This window comes from Mugil cephalus, chromosome 16 (genome assembly GCF_022458985.1).
Source record: "Mugil cephalus isolate CIBA_MC_2020 chromosome 16, CIBA_Mcephalus_1.1, whole genome shotgun sequence".
NCBI classification, from domain to species: Eukaryota; Metazoa; Chordata; class Actinopteri; order Mugiliformes; family Mugilidae; genus Mugil; species Mugil cephalus.
In genome coordinates this window covers 23,093,040-23,111,612 of record NC_061785.1, presented here as the reverse complement: position 1 = coordinate 23,111,612, position 18,573 = coordinate 23,093,040, and the positions used below count along the sequence as shown (strand labels likewise).

The window sequence follows — 18,573 nt, the reverse complement described above, 5'->3', positions numbered from 1 at the left end:
ATTCACCAACATAACAAGAACAAGCCGTGATTAAGCGCAATAAAAACGGATTTTATCATAGTAGTGAACAACAGTAAAACACGAATGCGTGACGTTATGTCGTCACTGACGTTACGAAATGGAATCGTTTTCCAACCTTCTCCTCTTTGCAGTAATCCATGCAGGACTGTTGGCTATTCGCTTTCACATCCAAAGTTCCAAATTCGTGCTGCCGGTCTTCCAGAAGTGGGTAACACTGTGTGTAACACTTCAAAGAGTCCGTGTAGAACGCTCCGTCGCGTTAGAAAACAAACAAAAAAAACCCATCAAGTTCGGCGTGCTTAAATCTAATGAGTTATTTCCTAGTATCGATACAATCGATTGATTACCTTTTAATCGATATTAGATCGATGTACGTCATCCGTAAGGCCAACTTGCCGAGCACAGATCGATGTAGTTGGATCGTAGGAAAATAAATCAATTCATCGATGTAGTGGATGAATCGCTACACCCCGAGGCTATGTATTTGAGCTATCCAGAAATCTGTAAGATACCAGAAATAGGATGAAAAGCTGTTTGATAATGAATTATAACCAGTTAATCCGTTCACATATTTGTTGGTAATTAATTATCTTTTGTTAACACGTCTATTACTCACAATTCGTTGACTTGATATGCTTCTCCCTTGTGTTTCTACTCTGGTTCAATTAAGCTGAATATGATTGATGATCACATTGTGAGAGGTGAGATTCAGTGGTTAAAAGACAATATTTGAATGATAAGTGATCATCAATGATTAGTTAGACATAGGGTCATTAAAATATTTAATTGTGATTAATCACATGGTTTCTGCAGTTCACACGCCTTAACCCTCATTAATCACACTTTTATGTCTGTTTTAAATATGAATAAGAATTTGTCTCTCTTTGTACAGTGTTACTGCTGCTTTGACCACTTCTTGATGTCCCAAACTACAGCTGGGTTAAAATAACAGAATGTGATTTGCATTAACATGCTCTTGATGTAACAGCCCTATTGAGGAGCAAAGATGAAAATAAACATTTGAAGTAAATTATTACGTTATAAGAAATCTGACAGTATTTATATGCCGCTTTTCTCCTTATTGGTACTTCCAGAACTTTACATTCACAATGACACATCTACCCAATCACTCACAAAAGCACACTGACATTCACACACCAGTCACGCTTTGACATGTGGTCATGTACCTAGGTTTGAGCCGCTAACCTTCCAGTTGGTCAACAACCTGCTCTACCTACTGAACCGGAGTATAGCCAACCCATTCAGATCTATGCTGATAATTTTATATATTTTCTAATGACTTGCTCATAGAAATTAACATCTTCCACAATGTGTAACTTTTGTAATCTATGTATGAGAATGAACAGTAAACACCTCTACAGCTCCCCGCCCCCGCCCCTCTGTCTCATGCACCTCCACCCCCCCTTGATCTCTTATCTACTTTAAACGCTCTGAGGAGAGATCGAGCTGCCTGTAAACTCAAAGCGACAATACATTCCTTTTAATTAAGCAATTAATATTAGTTGACAACTTTGTTGGGTGCATCAGTTATTCTAATGTCCCAGAGAGATGTTCACTTTGGGTAAATGAGTCATGAGACGAGCTTGGAGAGGAGAAAGGAGTGCTATCATACGGAGGCTTTATTCCCACTTAAAGAGCCCATTATCTGCCGCTGCTGCTGGGGTGGGAAGCGAACTCATAGAAGGGTAGTTATGTTTCATAGAGTGCTAGAGCCATTATTTAATTTTAGCACTATAAAAACTGTTTTATATAGATTGTGTACAATAAGATGAAGAACTGTGCACCATACTCAGAGGTGGATGATTGCTTTAACAAGGACTTGTATGAGTAAGGGCTTTGAATTAATAAAGAAAGAAACAAAAATTCTGTTTTATATTGCAGGTAACAGAGCTTTCTGAAATTCAGGGGTGTTTGAGCAGCCTTAAAATTGGTGTAAACTCCCTGGTCAATAGCATGTGTTAGTATCATTGTAGTGGTGTCAAAACTATGAAATTAAGATGATCTTCCACCTGTGAATCACTTTAACTATATATTAACTGTATTAGAAACTGTGTCAAATTGGTGCCTTCTACTAATGGCTAAGTGACAGTGTTTGTTTTCAGAAAGTGTCAGTATTCCTGAAAACCTTGAAAACATACAGTACATGATGAATGAGAATTCAGCTCTGGGAATACTATCAAAACATCATTTTGCTATCCAACAAATATGCATAAAATATGCAGCAGTATGCATAATGCACGAGGGCTCTAGTGGGAGCCCTTGACCTTCGATTGCTCCCTTGACTCTCCTCCATCTGCCCTTGGAAGACTCTTTGACCTTAGTCAAAGCTCCGACAGCAGTTCTCCCCACCCGCCTTACCCCTTGCCACCCAAGTGTAGGCCCTCCCTCACCCACCGACCCGACCTCTCTCTCTCTCTCTCTCCACTCATCCCAGCAGGCCTCTAGCTTCAAGCTGATGCCTCGTCTGAGAGGCAGCTCTGCTGCTGCTTAATTGGTCGCTAGAAAGTAGCCGATTACTAAAGTGCTCATTCGCGCACACTCACACACCCGTACCATACTTGCTGATTTAATTGGGGAGGGTCGCTGTTTGCTAATTCAAGTGTGTAGGCATGTCCACAGTTGTGTGTGTTGGGTTCAGTAAGTTTCCTCTTTCTCCATTTTAATGGGCTTGTTGGAGTTTTATAAATGAAATTGTGGACAGTAAATGGATTTGGTGTACTTTGACCGAGACCATCTCACTTCCTCGATTTTCACCATGTTCCAGTTTGCTGGCTCACAATAATGAAGCAGAGGGCCAAACATGCTCAGGGGAGTGTGGTCATCTCTCTCTCTCTCTCTCTCTCTCTCTCTCTCTCTTCTCTCTTTCACTCCCTCTCTCTCTTGCCTACCCTTCAGTGTGGATGGCACTTGTGATGTGAGTAATCTAATTCAATTCTTATTATACACTGACAGTTCATGGTAATTGCGGTTGTACTAATGTCCTCCATTACATGTGACTGCAGCACGAGCTCAGGCTTTAATTTCCTTGCTAGGGAGAAAGCGAGACATGAAATTAAAGCTGACCAGGGGTCAGTGAGGGTAGCAGGGATGGAGACAGGAGCCAATCAGTGCCAGGCGGATGGCCTGGTCTGGCTGAATTAGCATGGAATCAGTGATTTCTCCTTCCTCTTTTTAAGAATATCAAAGGAACTAAATTGCTCCCAACATTTGGGGAGTTCAGTGAAGAGCGGAGACTGAAGTGTGACATCCTTGTGATTTTATTTCATTAGTCAGCACAGTCATTCACCCATTTTTGAGGTGATATTAAAAAATGAATGCTTTTTTGAGCTAAGCAAATAAATGTCTGAGGAGAGAGGCTAATTCTTTCATGTTTTGAAGAGGAAAATGTTCCATCTGTACATGCTGGAGAAATTGTTTGCTTTGAACTAGTAAATGCTGAACATTTACTGTCTTATATTCAAGTCTCGTTTTCTGTACCCAAAATGTACCTGTGCTTGCTATTTGGATTCTCAGAAATCGAAGCTGTGATTTTCTGGATGTGCACCCCTATGGCTTCCACCTAGGCTTCCCTCATATCTCCATGGGGAACTGTGAAATCCATTTAGAGCGTAGAGAGGAGCTACAGGTCCTGAGCGTTCTGCCTAAAGCTTCAGGGAACACACAACAGCATTAATAATCCATACACACTGAGAGATTTGGCATTCTGCTATTCCACATGACAAAGTGCCTTTGATACCTGTTAGTTTCAGTGTGAAGTGAAAAACAGAGTGTGAGCAAAAGCCTCGTCAACATCTTTAAAATGAAAAAGTCAACGGCATATTTAGTTATGTGCAGGCCTTTTAAATTTAGTATATATCTATGTACGGTCTATAGCTATAAATGCCTATAAATCTATATCTGTATCACCTATTTTTCTCCACACATTATTACTTATGCATTAAGCTCCTCTTGATGCCTTCACTATGGTCTTACTCCTGTCTTTGGGTCCAGGTATCTCAGCAATTTTTAAACTTTCCACAGTATTCTGGGAATTCTTTCAGAATAGACTTATAACAAAGGAACTGCTACACAGGAGGATAAAAAATCCTTGGCAGTACATCACAGCCATTGTTAGAGCTATTATTTTTAAACCAGTGCCTATCTGTATTCGTTAGTTTTCCATCCAGTGGGTTGTATTGAGCTGACATGATGGCAGTGTTATTGTATCCGATCTGTCTAATCGTAGCTTAATCTTTTCCAAGGTAATGCCTGCCGTTGTATTTGTCGAGGGATGACAAAACCTTGGCGTGGTTTTAATCTTGGTAACTGAAGCGCCGCAAGTCGAGCAAATGAACCTAATCTCCAGTCAGATGAAAGGAGGCATCCCCTGCTAACACTGAGATGATGTTGTTTATTGTTTTGCCGCACTTATCGGCTTAACACGTAAAGATTTCACAAGGAACAGCTCAGTGGTTTTAAACAGACAAAGATGGCTTAGTGCCAAAGCTGGGTTCTCCTCACATAGTCTCATCTCATTGCTGTCATCTGGAAATAGATTGTGAGAGTGCAAAGGAAGGCCATCAGATGTAAATTTTGTTAGATACAATGGGGATGGAAATTCTTGTATTTTCTTGTGAACCACATAGTATTGTCTACTAAAACTAGAGTTTGTGGTTGAACCACTGCTTCCTAAGGGATATGACATTTACAATGAGTGAGTTGAGTTAAATTTGGAGGAAATTCCCTCAAGATGTTCTTGACATACCACATTCACATGAATAATCCATATGGATGGATGGTCACCTTCAGTAATAACCAACAGAATGTTTTAGGAGGAAGGAACTATTTACGCTGTAACTTCATTGCCAGGCCCCTTCACACACTGCCTTACACTGTTCGGACATGGTTAGTTGTGAACCATTTAGATCAAGCAAAATGCACATATAACACAAGAGAAGAAGAAAAAAGTAAGCTTTTTCTTATATGTATGACCTCCATTGTGTGTCAGAACTCTCAGACTCTAGGCGGAAAACAGTGGCTTGCGTGTTGAGCTATTTTCAACCAACTGATTCAACTAATTTTACTAAATTTGGTGTGTTTGTTTTTCAGTATTTACACTGAATCCAGAATCAACATAAAATCATACTGTATAAAGTTTATGCCTCAAAGAGCACATGGGTCTAAATTTAGTGCGTCTTGTCCTAACACTAATCTCAAAAGTCCTGGTTCACATTTCTGCTAAAACTTAATTATCTGTATTAGTGTACTTATTATTAAGTCCTTACATAGTATATGCTGCTGTAGTTGTGGCTGGACATTATGCAGCTTCGGCATTTTTACCAGTATCAAAAATGACCAGTACAAAAATACTGTTGCTCCGTTCCTCCCACAGTATTTCATCCTGCATCTTCTAAAAGATGCAGGATGAAAAAGAGAAATTTATGTTCGGGCTTCTCATGTCATTTTGAACTAGTGTCCTCAATGCTGAGAAATACAGGCAGATACTTATCCATTTATTCTAGACTCAGAATTTATTCTGTGGCATGATAAAGATTCCAAACATACAGCCAAGGTCATTAAGAACTATCTTCAGCGTAAAGAAGAACAAGAAGTCCTGGAAGTGATGATATTGCCCCCATAGAGCTCTGATCTCAACATCATGCAGTGTGTCTGAGAAGATACGTGGTTCGTTCTTCAAGATGTTTGGAACAATCTACTAGTCATGTTCCTTCAGAAACTGTGTGCAAGTGTACCTAGAACAATTGATGCTGTGTTGAAGAGAAAGGATGGTCACACCAAATATTGATGTGATTTAGATTTTTCTTTTGTTTGCTCACTTTGCATTTTGTAAATTGATAAAAATATCAATATTATTATTTACATTTTTGCAAGCATTCTTAGCATTATTTTACGCCTACCTAAAACATTTGCACAGCACTGTATACATATATATATATATTAAAATTTAGGAAAGTTGTAAAGTTCTGGGATCGCATGAGTTCTTGTTCTCAGACAGTGAACATGGCAAAAAAGCAGTTTGGGCTTTCAGCACCCCTTACAGACATGTTTTCCCAATGTCTCCCCTTAAATCTGGTCACCACCTGCTTTAACATACCCTCCAGTAGGGATGACCCTTGATAAATGTTGAAAATGGAAAATGATGGTTAGAGGAGACCGTGTGTATGCATGTGTACGCATGTGTGTGTCTGTGTGTGTAAGTGTTTGGATCAAGGTTAAGGCGTGCTGAGACTCACCTTAAGCTCTGTGCTGGCTAAAAGGCAGCACACTAATAACTTCAATTATCTCAGCACTCGGCTTCAGGCCACAGCTGATAAGACAGAAGCAAGCATTATCAGCCTTTGATAAAGACTAGGGACACACACACACACACAAAAGCCAAACTTCAGTGTGGACATTTGTACATCTGTGATCACCTCTGTACATTGTGTGTGATGTACACCACACACAGTTTCTATCTTTGTGAGGACCCTCAGTGACATTTTCGCGTGCTTTCACACCTAGGTCATTGTTCCGAAACCAGTGGTGTTTCCGCCTCAGGTTGGTTGTTTACTCTGGGGTGAACACAGTAATCAAACTCATGCTCCCTTTATAGAACAGACGACCCGAACTGAGGCCAGTTATGGCGCGTTTCCACCGGCACGGTACAACACGTCATGGCACGGTATGGCATGGTATATGCTTGTTTCCACTAGCACATAGTACCTGGTACCAGGTACTATTTTGGTATTGCCTCAGCCCTGGTTCCAAGTGAGCCAAAGTGATACTAAAACGTGACGTCATGGGATGGGAAGAGAGATGATTGCTTAACGTTACATTACGTGATACAAAGTGTCATTTCAGAAGGCCAGTGCACTTATTACCGCGTGTGTGTCCAGAGGATCATGCGGAATTTCTTCAGAGTCCACAGATAGTTTCTGAAATCAATTTTATTGCAAGAAATATTATCCACCTTTCACTCTATTGTCCAGCCCCTCTGGTGTCACCTCCTCATGTCGCATCTCCTTCTTCTTTCATATTCTCTTCTCTCTTTCTCTTCTGCTGCATCCCAGTCTTCAAAATGATCAAATTCACCGAATAGGTTAAAGTTGACTATAAAATAAATATAAATATTTTTTGTCAACTGTATTTTTGCTGTGATAAATAAACTGTGTTCGGTGTTTCTGTTGCCACGGTTACCAACCCGTTTGAGTCAATGATTTTTGAACTGTCATCAGGGAATTTGACGTCTTTATGGGTGTCCATTATCCCCTTACAATGTACACCCCGCAGCCAATCATAAGCGAGGATTCACCCAGACCATGGTATGGGTTTGTTGTTGTTCGGGTTCATGGTTTGTCTGTCTTTTATTTTGTGAATCATGATTTGTGTTTCCTGTTTTATTTTGCCAAGTTTCTTAGTTTCCTGTTTCCTTGTGGTTTTGTCATGTCATGTCTGTCTGTCATGTTGTGTTTCCTGTTTTATTTTGTTAAGTTCTGGTGTTCCTGTCTGTGTGCCTTGTTTGTCCCTTGATTGTTCATCTGGTTTCGCCAGTGTTGATTGTCCTCATGTGTCTCACCTGTGTCTTGTCTTCCCTGAGCCCTCATGTGTATTTATAGCCCTGCCTTTCCCTTTGTTCCTTGTCATGTTGTTTTAAGTCTTCACGTCTTGTTCCATGTTCCATACCATGCCATGTTGATGATTTCTTTTGACTTTTGGATTTTCCTGCCTTGCAGTGCCTTTTGTTTGATTAAATACTTCCTGTGTTTGAACTTCCTGCGTCATCCTAGTCCTGCATTTAGGTCCTCACATCCTATACAACCCTGACACGTGGCTTGGGGCGGCGTAAATAACGTCATGGTAGTTTTGCGCAGCCATGTTATGACCCCGCCCACACCAAGGAGGAACTATATTGTAATGGAAACAGACCCGAGCCGTGCCGTGCTGTACCGTGCTAGTAGAAATGCGCCATTAGAGGGGTGTTCTCAGCCAGACTGCAATCGCTCGAGAGAGAGTGAAAACAAGTTATCTAGGTGCCAATATGACTACCTTATCCTTATATAAGTAGTTTACCTGTCTTTGGAGGTGTGGATGAAATGCTGTCTTCTACCGATCTACTTGTTTAGTATGTGAACTGTAGGAGATCAAGATTTGCAAGGAGGTGGGTCTAGATGGGCTGCATAACAAGTCTCTCAAAACACTGCATCACAATGGTCACCCCATAGCAATGACACGCCTTGATGGCAGCAGCCATCCCCAGCAAGATGCAGCCTTTACAAAAATGGTTTAGAAACAAGCAGACTGTGGTTCCAGGTTGTTTAGGATGTAGGCAACTTTTGTGGTCCAATCTGGCTTTCTTGAATTGGTGATGGAAAGCGACCCATCAGTTGGGGGTTGAGGAAGTGATAGAGCTGTAGTCACAGCAGACTCTGGTTCTTGGCTGGCTGTAAGCTTTTGATATTCAACACAGCTAGTAGTTCAGCAGTGGAGGGGAAAAAGGCTGAACATTGGCTATGGAATTCAGCACCTCTGCTGCAAAGCAGTTGAGGACTTTCACCAGGATTTGGTATGGGCCGTCTATCATTAAAACAAGTTCAAAGAAAAATGTGAGCACGTTCATTTAATCCTTGATGTGTGAAGTGACTTTAAGTTAAAGAATGAGAGAATGATATGAGTTTTTTTTTTTTTTTTCATTTCTGTTTTAAATAGAGCTGAGTTGCAATATAATATATAGCTGCACATATTTATGTGTGTTTTGCAGTCCGTATGAATATTTACATTTGTTGAATGTGCATCTGTTCTGAATATGATGTGATGGACTGAATCGGAAATCCTCTGAAAACACTGCTAGTGGGTTGACCTTAAATGGCGCAAAGCTTTATCGTGTAGTATGGGGGCAGGGGACTAGAAAGAGAAACACTGAGATTGTGTAGACTTTCAGAAAAAAAGAGAGATGAGATGTTTTGATATTGCTATTCTCTTGGTGGCACAGAGGCCAGTGTTGTGCCAAAATCAAGGCTGTGTAGTTGCAAAACAGAGAGCGATTTAGAGAGGAAAAAAAGGGTAAGACAGGGGAGAAAGAATGTGTGTGCATTGAAAAAGGTGTTACAACAAGATGAGACAGATGATGAGGTGCCTGGAAAACCAATCTGCTGGGGTTTGAAGACGGGGAAAAAGTTGATAGACCCAGAAGGAGGTGTAGGCCGGCAGAGGGGACAAATCAGATAGAAAGAAAGAGCAAGGGGATGGAGAAGGGAGAAGACAGAGGGGCATCCAGAGGACATTGAATGCTGGTTGAATTCTCTCACTCTTGCTTTTATTTCCCTGCCTGCATTTTCTCATGCTAACCTCTTCATCTCCTCCTCTTGCCATCATCTCCATCTCTTCTGCATGGGATTTATAAAGAACTCTTTCGCTCTTTCCTCTCTGCATACAAAAAAAGGGGCTGCTGTCCCATCAGCAACTGTGGCAATTGCGCACACCACTGCTCTGATGTTTAATTCATTGTCTGGAGTCAGACAGGACAACAGGAAATAAAGAGAAAGGGAAGAGGGGGAGGAAAGATAACCATTTCTTTTTTCTTTTTTTCTTTTTTTTGCTGCTTTGTTTCCAGCTCTGATAGAGAAAGTAAGATGAAATACGTGTGTGGGAGGGAGAGACTCCAGGAAAAACAAAGAGAAACAGATACGCAGAGATAAAGCTATGTAGAAGAAACACAAGTAGTTTGATTTTGATTTGGAGGTTGTCTGCTGCTTGTTTGCCTGTGGAGACATACTGACAGAATCAGAGGAGGGTGTGTGTGTCTATTCTGACACATCTGTCGCATTATTGTTAAAGAGAGCCTGATTAGTATCCTTTCAGAGGAGCAGGATCAGGGGGATTCCCATTAGGCCTGGACCTGGGCAAACATTTGTCTCGCTGTGTGTGTGTGTTTTTGTGCTTAAGCATGTGTATGGCATCACCTCTTGCTCTTGAGGAGAGGACACCTGTGCGAGGACGGTGCTCCACTTAAACTGTGAGCTGGTGAGGCTCGGTTTGTTCAGTGTAGGCAGCAGATCAGTGAGTTTTTCCTCCAAACGTGATGGATGTGATGGAGTTTAATTTTATACACAATGAACTCCACTTCCACAATGAAATCCCCTTTTCATTTCTTTGTTTAGCTAGAAGGAAGAAGAACAGGCCAAAGCCTGCACTCACACACACACAAAATATAAAAATAGTAAAAATATTTTTGACCAGATAGAGCAAAACTACGCTTTTGGCCTCATTTGTATGTCTTCATTGGTGTATCTCTGTGTGCCTCAAGCAAACTAGGTCGACTGTGGCTCAGTGAGTATGACCCAGAGTGTTAACAGTTTTAGCCTTAACTATATGCTTCTGCAAACACTGCAAATGTCGCCACCGTATATAAATTAAAGAATTATTTAATTTTATGTTGTGATCAGTGGCGTTTTTGCATTAGGGGCTGGTGGGGCATGGGCCCAGCAGAGGGTTCTGCTGTGCAGGGGAGGATTATACGCTTTTAAAAGTTTTCCATGTAAGATAAATAATGAATTCAACTTTGTCCACAATTAATTGTCTGTAGTTTTCAGTTGATGAATGCAATTCCCCCTGTAGACACATGTACACTGTAGTGTAGTTCTGTGTGAATAGTTTGTTGTGCCTGATGCTAGGTTGGAGCCGAGATGGCCCAGGCCTGCAGTGTTGTGAACTAGTGAACTGCTGCGCATGTATGCGCATGTGCAGCACACACTTCAGTATGGGCAGTGGGGACTGCATAAACCTCGGTAGCTCGGCTAAAGTACCAGCAAGTAATGTAACATAGCTAATTCACGTTTGCATGCACGTTTGACTACCTAGCGATTCAGGACTTTACCGCTTGAGCAGAAGTTGGAGATTTAATTTTGCGAGCACATCGACCGGAGGATTTAATCATTTCTCAAGAGGGAAAAGACAAAACTATGTCATTCATATGGCGGAGCCTGAGGGTCAAAATACAGCAACATTTCAGAAAACACAACAACATTACAGAAAACAGGACATTATAGGAAACACAACAACATTTTAGAAAACACAGTGATATTTCAGGGTAGCGACCACATTTGTTTCTGATTGGACAGAAAATGTGCTAACATATAAGCTCATGGGATAAATTGTTTCCCTGCCAGTCAAGAAATGACGCTTTGTGAATGGTCAACTGCGTGGAAGTGTAGAGACTGGGATGTGTGTTTTGAAAGCAGAAAACATGCATGAGTCGTTGCTATGTCACCCATATAGTTCTGTACAAACATTTTTCAAGGTTCGTCACAGCTCTGATATTATGGTCCTTCTAACTTCATTTGTTGAGGAGTAGTTGCCCCATTTCCTCAGTCCTAACACCTTCAACTGTGCTTTCAGGGTTCCGAGAGACATGTTAATGTCATCAAGGGCTGAAAGCATATCAAGATTGACATCATATGTATGTCCTCTTTAGTGAAACCGGTAACGTTTCTCTAATCTGACTAGTTTTTACAGTAATCTAATCTAACACGTTACTCTTTCCAAACTAGTAATCAGATTAAAGTTACTTATCCAAGTCACTGTGCATTATTGTTTTTCATATTTTCCTGAGTTGAAACATATTTTTGCTTTCCTCTTGTGCCTCAGGGAGTGATGCCGTGTATGCAACAAGTCACATTTAAAGCATGAGGACAACTTACGTATAATACCACGCAGCGACACAAACATAAACAACAATGGAGAAAGGAGAGAGATGAATGAATTCTAGAAAGCTGGAAATTCTAGCTAGAAATACAGCTACTATTTTGAGTTTGTGTCAGCTAAAGACAACATTAAGGTGGCGCAAAGTCCTATCTAGCTTCAAAAACACAACATTGAATTTAAAGTCGCAACACAGCACGGTCACACTGACAGATTTTTAGAAAAACATGTATTTGTTCAGAAATTACTGTTAAAATACACTTCCAGTAAGATGAGTATTGGCAAAATCGGTCATTGTTTTGTTGAGGTGGTAAGGGGTGGTTGTCGGCAGCTACTGAATGTAACTAATAAAGTAACTTGTAATCTGATTTAGTTATTTTTTATAATTAAATAATCAGTAAAGATATTTGTCTATTAATGCTATCTCATCCTTCATTCTTTCCAACCTCTTGCACAGACATAGCTGAGTAACAGGAAATTACTACACTATCAGCTTTTGTCTTTTCCTGACTGGCTAAATAACCAATCACATCAGCTTATATTTTAGCACGGGTTCTGTCCAGTCAGAAACAAGAAGTGTTGTCCCTACTCTTTCCATAATCTAAAATATTGTTGTGTTTTCTTTAATGTTGTTGTGTTTTCTGAAATTTCATTGTGTTTTGACTTTCAGGGCCACCATACATTGTGGTGGTTTAAGGAGTAAAGCTCTGCAAAAAGGTACTTGGTGAATCTAATTAATTTTTAAGATAAATATAATTTGCTTAATATGCCTAATGCGTTATTGGCAGTATGTGTGTGGGTGTGTAGGGGGGACACAACCTCAGATGGGCTCCCCTACAAAGCTTTTTACCTGTCTGTGGAGCTGAAATGGCTGTTTGGCTGTGGTACATTGTGTGTGGTGACTTTGTATATTGATTGCTGTGTATTGGGTGTGTCACACAGTGACCCGTGCATTGTGTTTTTATTGCACGTTATTATTTTGATCTTGAGTATTTGATATAGTGAGATCTTGAACACTGTCAGTCAGATGGCATTGTTTGTGTGATGGCATTATTCAGCTGCAATGTTGTTGTCACCTGCTTGTTGTCAAGTCCTGTGGTCCCCTCTCTCACTTGCTACTGTGTTGTGATACTGGGTGTTGATTATGGTATTTCTGGACTGCATTATAAGATTTTCCTGCTTGACCTCACCAGAATTAACAAACCAAAATCGCCATTGGTTATGACACTATTAAACCTGGGGGAGAATTTACAAACTACCTGCCAGTATTTAAATCAGCAATTCTTGGATTAGATTTATCCCGGAACTTCTGTACTTGGAGTAATAGGTAAGGTAATTTGTTCTTTAGTTTTTACTGTACAAATTACAGACATATTCGCACTAGGATTAAGATGACAGACGACCCCTACGAGCATTACAAATTCCTTGAGGTGCCAAGATAAAGCTAGTCCCATGGGAACAAGACATTTTTTTAAACATGCAAAAGTTTTGATTAATTTTATTATTTGATTCAGTTACTGTCTTGAGATATTACTTAGCCTGGTGTAATAAGACGTAATTGTAAATTTGGTAAACTCTAGTTTGTGGGCAGGGGAAGTCAGGCTGATTTCTACGCTACATATTATATTTTATGACTTTTATGTAGTAATAATGACTTGATGCAGCTCATTTTGGTTGACACTGCATGTTAAAGAATGTTACCATCATTACAATGTTGCTTATTGGTTTTGAACTTTGAAGACAGCTCCAAGTAAAGTAACAAAGCAAGCAAAGAGGCAAGAGAGAGGGAACAACACTGAGGTGGATGAGTGGTTGAGGCTTGAAACAAACCATTGTTGTCAAACTCAAACAGACGTTGGGCCAAAATTTAAATCTTGATATTTATTGAAAAACTGAATGTAAACAAATGTGCATATTTTCTCCTCTCTCAAGGTACATATGTAACTATCAAGTTCATTTTTGGAAACCTTTTTTCAAAGACCAACAAAAAAATAAAAATAATACCACACACAAGAAGGACAGGTCTGTCCTTTACATTCTTGAACAGACAATCTGTCTCCCACCTCTCTTGACAGCTCTTATTTTCCATCTGTCCTTTGGCCATTTTTGGGGATGGGTGGATTAAATTTCCCAGTAGCATGAGGTTGCTTATGAATGTCAACAGAGGAAGAGAAGGAGGAGGGGATGCTTCCTGGTCTTGATGAACGCACCAATGCACTAGTAAAGCATTCTGTGATTTATAGCATATACACCGGCGGTCAGCTCTAATAGACATGTTGTATTATCTTACAGGCCAGGTTAGTTACACCGTGGGCCAGTGTTAAACAGTGTTAACTCACTGTTAACAAGAGAGGAATGCATCTTACATGAAAAAGTATTAGATGCCTGAGAATGAGACACATAGACACGCACACACACGGGTGTAGGATAATGAACAATTAACCCACCTGCCCTTAGCCCCTGGATTCAGGTGGTATTACAGGGTCAGGTCAGAGTATCCCAAAAGCATGAATTAATGTCATTAAGTGGCAAGCTTCAGATTAAGTCAGCATTACATCTAATTAACACAAAGCTGATGTGATAGACTAGATCAGCCCAGGATGTGTCCGGGTAATTGTTAGTGGCACTGTGTTTCTGTGTCTCCTCTGCTTGGCTAATGAAACCGTAGCACCAGCTGGTTTTGGGCTCAAGTGTAGCCGCGGGCATCGAGTATCCCCAGATGTCGACCAAGACCATGGAAGACTTTGATAATGATCCACAAAACACATGGCTGCTGTTTTGAGTCTGATCAACAGCTGAAGAATAAATTCTCCAGCTTGGCCTGTGACTTACCAACACAGAGCAGGAGGAAGATATGGTCAGATTTGTTTGTTAAAAAGGAAATTGGTGTACTCGTGCTCAGTTAAAGCTTAAAATCAACTACTGCAATGAAAAAGAATTACCTTGTTTTATCAGGCTGCTTGAGTGACACTCTATGGCTTCACACACACATGTCCTGAAAGACGTATTGAGTGAAGGCCCTCTCATCTTCATCCTTTCTGTTCCCTCCCTTCCCTCATGGCATGGTAGATGTATAATTGATAAAGCCACAAATCAGTGTGTGCATAAATAGCTCTTCTGTCTGTGATTTCTGGCAGATTTTTCTTAATTATTCACAGGCACATCACCATAGAAAAAGCAGTGTGTTCCCTTATTGACATGGGGTTTAAACTGGGCTGCTGTTGAAAAACTGCTCCAGATTTGTGGAAGTTTAGAAATGGAAGGCCTCTCCAAAGGTTTTTCAGTTTCTCTGACCCCAAAATCTTTTCCTCTTCTTTTTTCCTCTTCTCGAGTCTTCAAATGTCTAATTTTGTCTAATCAACAGTCCAGTGATATAGTTTACTGTTACATAGAAAAGCTGTAAATCCTCATATCACTAAACTGGGTGTCTGTGTTGGTGTTGTGACATAATCTGAAACTAGTTGACTTCCTGTCAAAAGTCATGGCACAGCAGTAATGTCAACGAGTGCCATGCTATGACGCTTTAGGTCAGCGCAACCACTAGTTTGTATACACAACTTACACACAGAGCTGCTGAATAGCCACTGATCAGGTGCAGGTTCATGTCTGAGTGGGCAAGTGTGTGTGAAGGTGATAGAAGAGTGTGAATGAACCCAGAAGCAGTGCTGACTAAGCAGTGTTATCGTGTAGACCCATATTGAAACCCTCCTGAGATCAGAGCCACAGCTGGGACCAGGTCCTCAGTATGAATCTGCATATACATTGACTATGTTTATGTTAGTGTGCAAGTATGTGCGTATTTATGTCTTATGTTTATATAGGAGCATTGGAAAGTGTGTGCTTATCTGTGTGTGTGTGATCAATGGGAATTTGAAGTGTCTTAGGGCGCACTCACACTAGGCAATTGTTCCATACCCAAGCACTTTTGCCCCCTAAAGTCTGGATTCTATGGTTAGTGTGAATGCAACTGTAATGTGCCTAAGTATGGTAGGAAGGGGTGACTCACGAAATGTAACCATGACATAACCGTGTAACCATCACGTATAAAACAAGCGACCATCCCCCCCCCCCCCCCCGCCTTCTAAGATTATGCCCTTGTTGTTGTGATGGAGGGTTGGTTGCTTGCTTTATATGCCGTGATGCCACGTCATGAGTACGTCGTGATTACGTTTTGTGCGTCGCATACTTAACAGTGTTTATGTGCATGTGTGATGGTTGCACTGACACTAGCCATAGAATCCGGACTTTAGGGGGCAAACCTGCTTGGGTATAGAATGATTGCCTGGTGTGAGTGTGCCCTTAGTCAACAATATGCGACTGTTGCAGTCTCTGAGAGCCTGGGAAAGTCATAAGTCCAACATGGGGAAAAAAAAAAAAAAAAAACAGGTAAAAAGCAAACAAACAGAACAGGTAAAAAGTGTTTCTCCAAGAATGCTTTAGGACATATTTGACCTCAGACATTCCACATGGGGTTGGGGGTGGAGAAAAATGGATGAGGAGTGTGTATGTGTGTGTGTGCCAGCCTGTAAACATTGTTATTATAAAAGCAAATTTGACACCCAGTTAGAAACTGAGCCAATGATGTATCAAATGAAAAATGCCACATAAAAAGGAATTTGCATACGTAGATAGTAAAAAGTTTGACCCTTTTTATTTTATTTTATGCGAGGTGCCTTATCTTTTTTACACGATAGTTTGGAGAGAGGGGTGTTTCACAAATTGTTTGCCAAAAGCCCTGTATTGTATAAGACTTAATGTAGTGTGAAATTAAAACCCTGTTAAAAACATCCTCAACACTGTTGAAACAGCATGGTAGCCACTGGTGATATTCATGCTTGGCCACCAAAAAATGAAGCCTATCCATTCTGGGGTGACTGTTGCTGACAGTAAATGAGAGGGGGTGGAGGGAGAGGGTGGTGGTACAGAGCAGCACTTTTTTTTTATTGAATGAAAGTACTTATAGGACAGGTGGAAAAAATGGTACAGAAATATCTAAAAAGCAGAAGGAGAGCGTGCACCAGCATTGGTGAGGTGCTGACAACTCGGCCTCAGCCTCGGCCCTCCATGATCCTTTCACTGGTCCTCTGCTTTACCTTTTTTGGATCCTTATTCACAGGTGCTAACCACTGCAGCGCACCCCAGCTGCCGTTTATTTTTTTTTTTATAGATTGTCTGACTCACTAGGCTCATCAGTTTGGCCTTGTCAAAGTCGTGGAAATCATTCTATTGCCTGTTGTTCCTATGTCTGATACATTAACTTTCAGGACAAAATGTTCTCTTGCTGCCTAATATATCTCACTCACTGACGGTGTCATGAGATAACGAGTTAATCAGTGTTACTCACTTCACCTCTCAGAGGTCATAATGCTATGGCTGGGCGAGGAGAAGGAGAGGGAAGTTGGTTAGAACTGAGGTGATTGTACTACCAGAAGGCAACATAGCAGATGTCAACAGCTACAAGTGTAAAAAATATGTAGTAAAATGGGAACCGTTAGGAGGTCACAAGGAATGCAACCAACTACATATAGAGAGTAATAAGTCCTGAAAAATCCCATGGAATATGGGAATGGGCAGAACAAGACTTAGGGAATTAACATCAATGCCAGTTATCAGACACCCTGGTAGTCAAAGGAGATTGAGGCCACTGATGCCAAGGAAGCTCCTAAGTTTTGCTCTAATTCCTCTCCTCATGAGAGGAGAGGAGATATCCACTCATGGTATGTAGCCCTGACAGATATAGAACAATCCTCCCAATTGCCAGTTAAGGCTGGACTGAAAGACAGCACAGAGGCACTAAATCAAGGCAGTCCAGCATATAACAGTGGAGGATTCAGATTCACCATAGCCACCTTAGTGAATGCAGTGAATGCAGTCCATCAGAACAGTAGATTCCATGTATCCAATATCAGACTTCACATCTCAAAACATCTCTTTGTCCCATATCAGTTGATAATGAGGACATAGCGACAAAATAAAGTGAATGTTGGACCACTGACAGCACAACTGTTTGAGATAAGCGTCCATGTCCACAATACTAAAATTGGCATATGGTCCACACAGCCCAGTTTCTAGCGCAAAAAGCTGTCAGAACAAGTAATTGCTTTTTTTAAATTTCTTTTATTGGAAGGGTCACTCCGTGCATGCAAGTTCTTTCACTTTCACTGAATAGAGGTCAAGTCAGAAATCTAAACTTTGATAATTAAAACCAAACTGTTTAGTTAGATTTGCCTGCAAACAAGATATTCACTCAGAACTTGGACTGTGCGATCTATTCTGTGCTTATGGACATTCATGGACATTCCCACAGGCAGTGTCAAATGAAAGACTATGTTTTGAGTTGTAACAATACATGAATTATTAAGCTCCACAATTATTAATCATGAACAGTGTTTTGGATATATGACATGCAATCTTTTGATCGATCTGTAGGAAAAAGAAGTTTCTGTATATGAAAACTGACAGTGATCTTTTCTGTAAAAGCCATTAATCCTGCCCACCTCTCGATTGGCTCGTGTGTGTGTGCTGCCTCTCTGCTGCTCCTCAGCAGGTCCAGGGATTGGTCAGCCCCCTAGCGTGAGCCCTCACACTGGGTCAGGAAAATGAGTCCAGATCTTGTGTGACCTGTGGGTCATCTATCACTCTCCTTCATCCAGCTCCATCTCTTCCTCCTACTACTCCATCACTGTGTGCTGTGCCATGGAGGGATGTCACCCAGCAGGGTCAATTTTATTTTCCCCCACTTTCCTCACAATCTCCCTTTGACTCATTTTGAGCTCCTCTCTAATAAGCACTGCAATCTCTCTCTCATCCCTCCCTCTCTACGTTCTGCTTATTCTCTTCATAGATACTTTCTGC

At 40.9% G+C, this 18,573-nt stretch overlaps 1 protein-coding gene across 2 annotated transcripts in view; it reads left to right on the top strand.

Annotated features, from left to right (window-relative positions):
* The window catches only part of rbfox3a (RNA binding fox-1 homolog 3a), a 440,273-nt gene that overhangs the window by 17,072 nt on the left and 404,628 nt on the right, over positions 1-18,573 (top strand). Inside the window, exon 2 of one of the 2 annotated variants that reach the window (XM_047608700.1) lies at positions 12,389-12,435. The exons of the other annotated variant lie outside the window; for it this stretch is intronic. The gene's annotated coding sequence lies outside the window, so the exon portion shown is untranslated. The remainder of the gene's footprint in view (positions 1-12,388; positions 12,436-18,573) is intronic. 2 annotated transcript variants of the gene reach the window in all.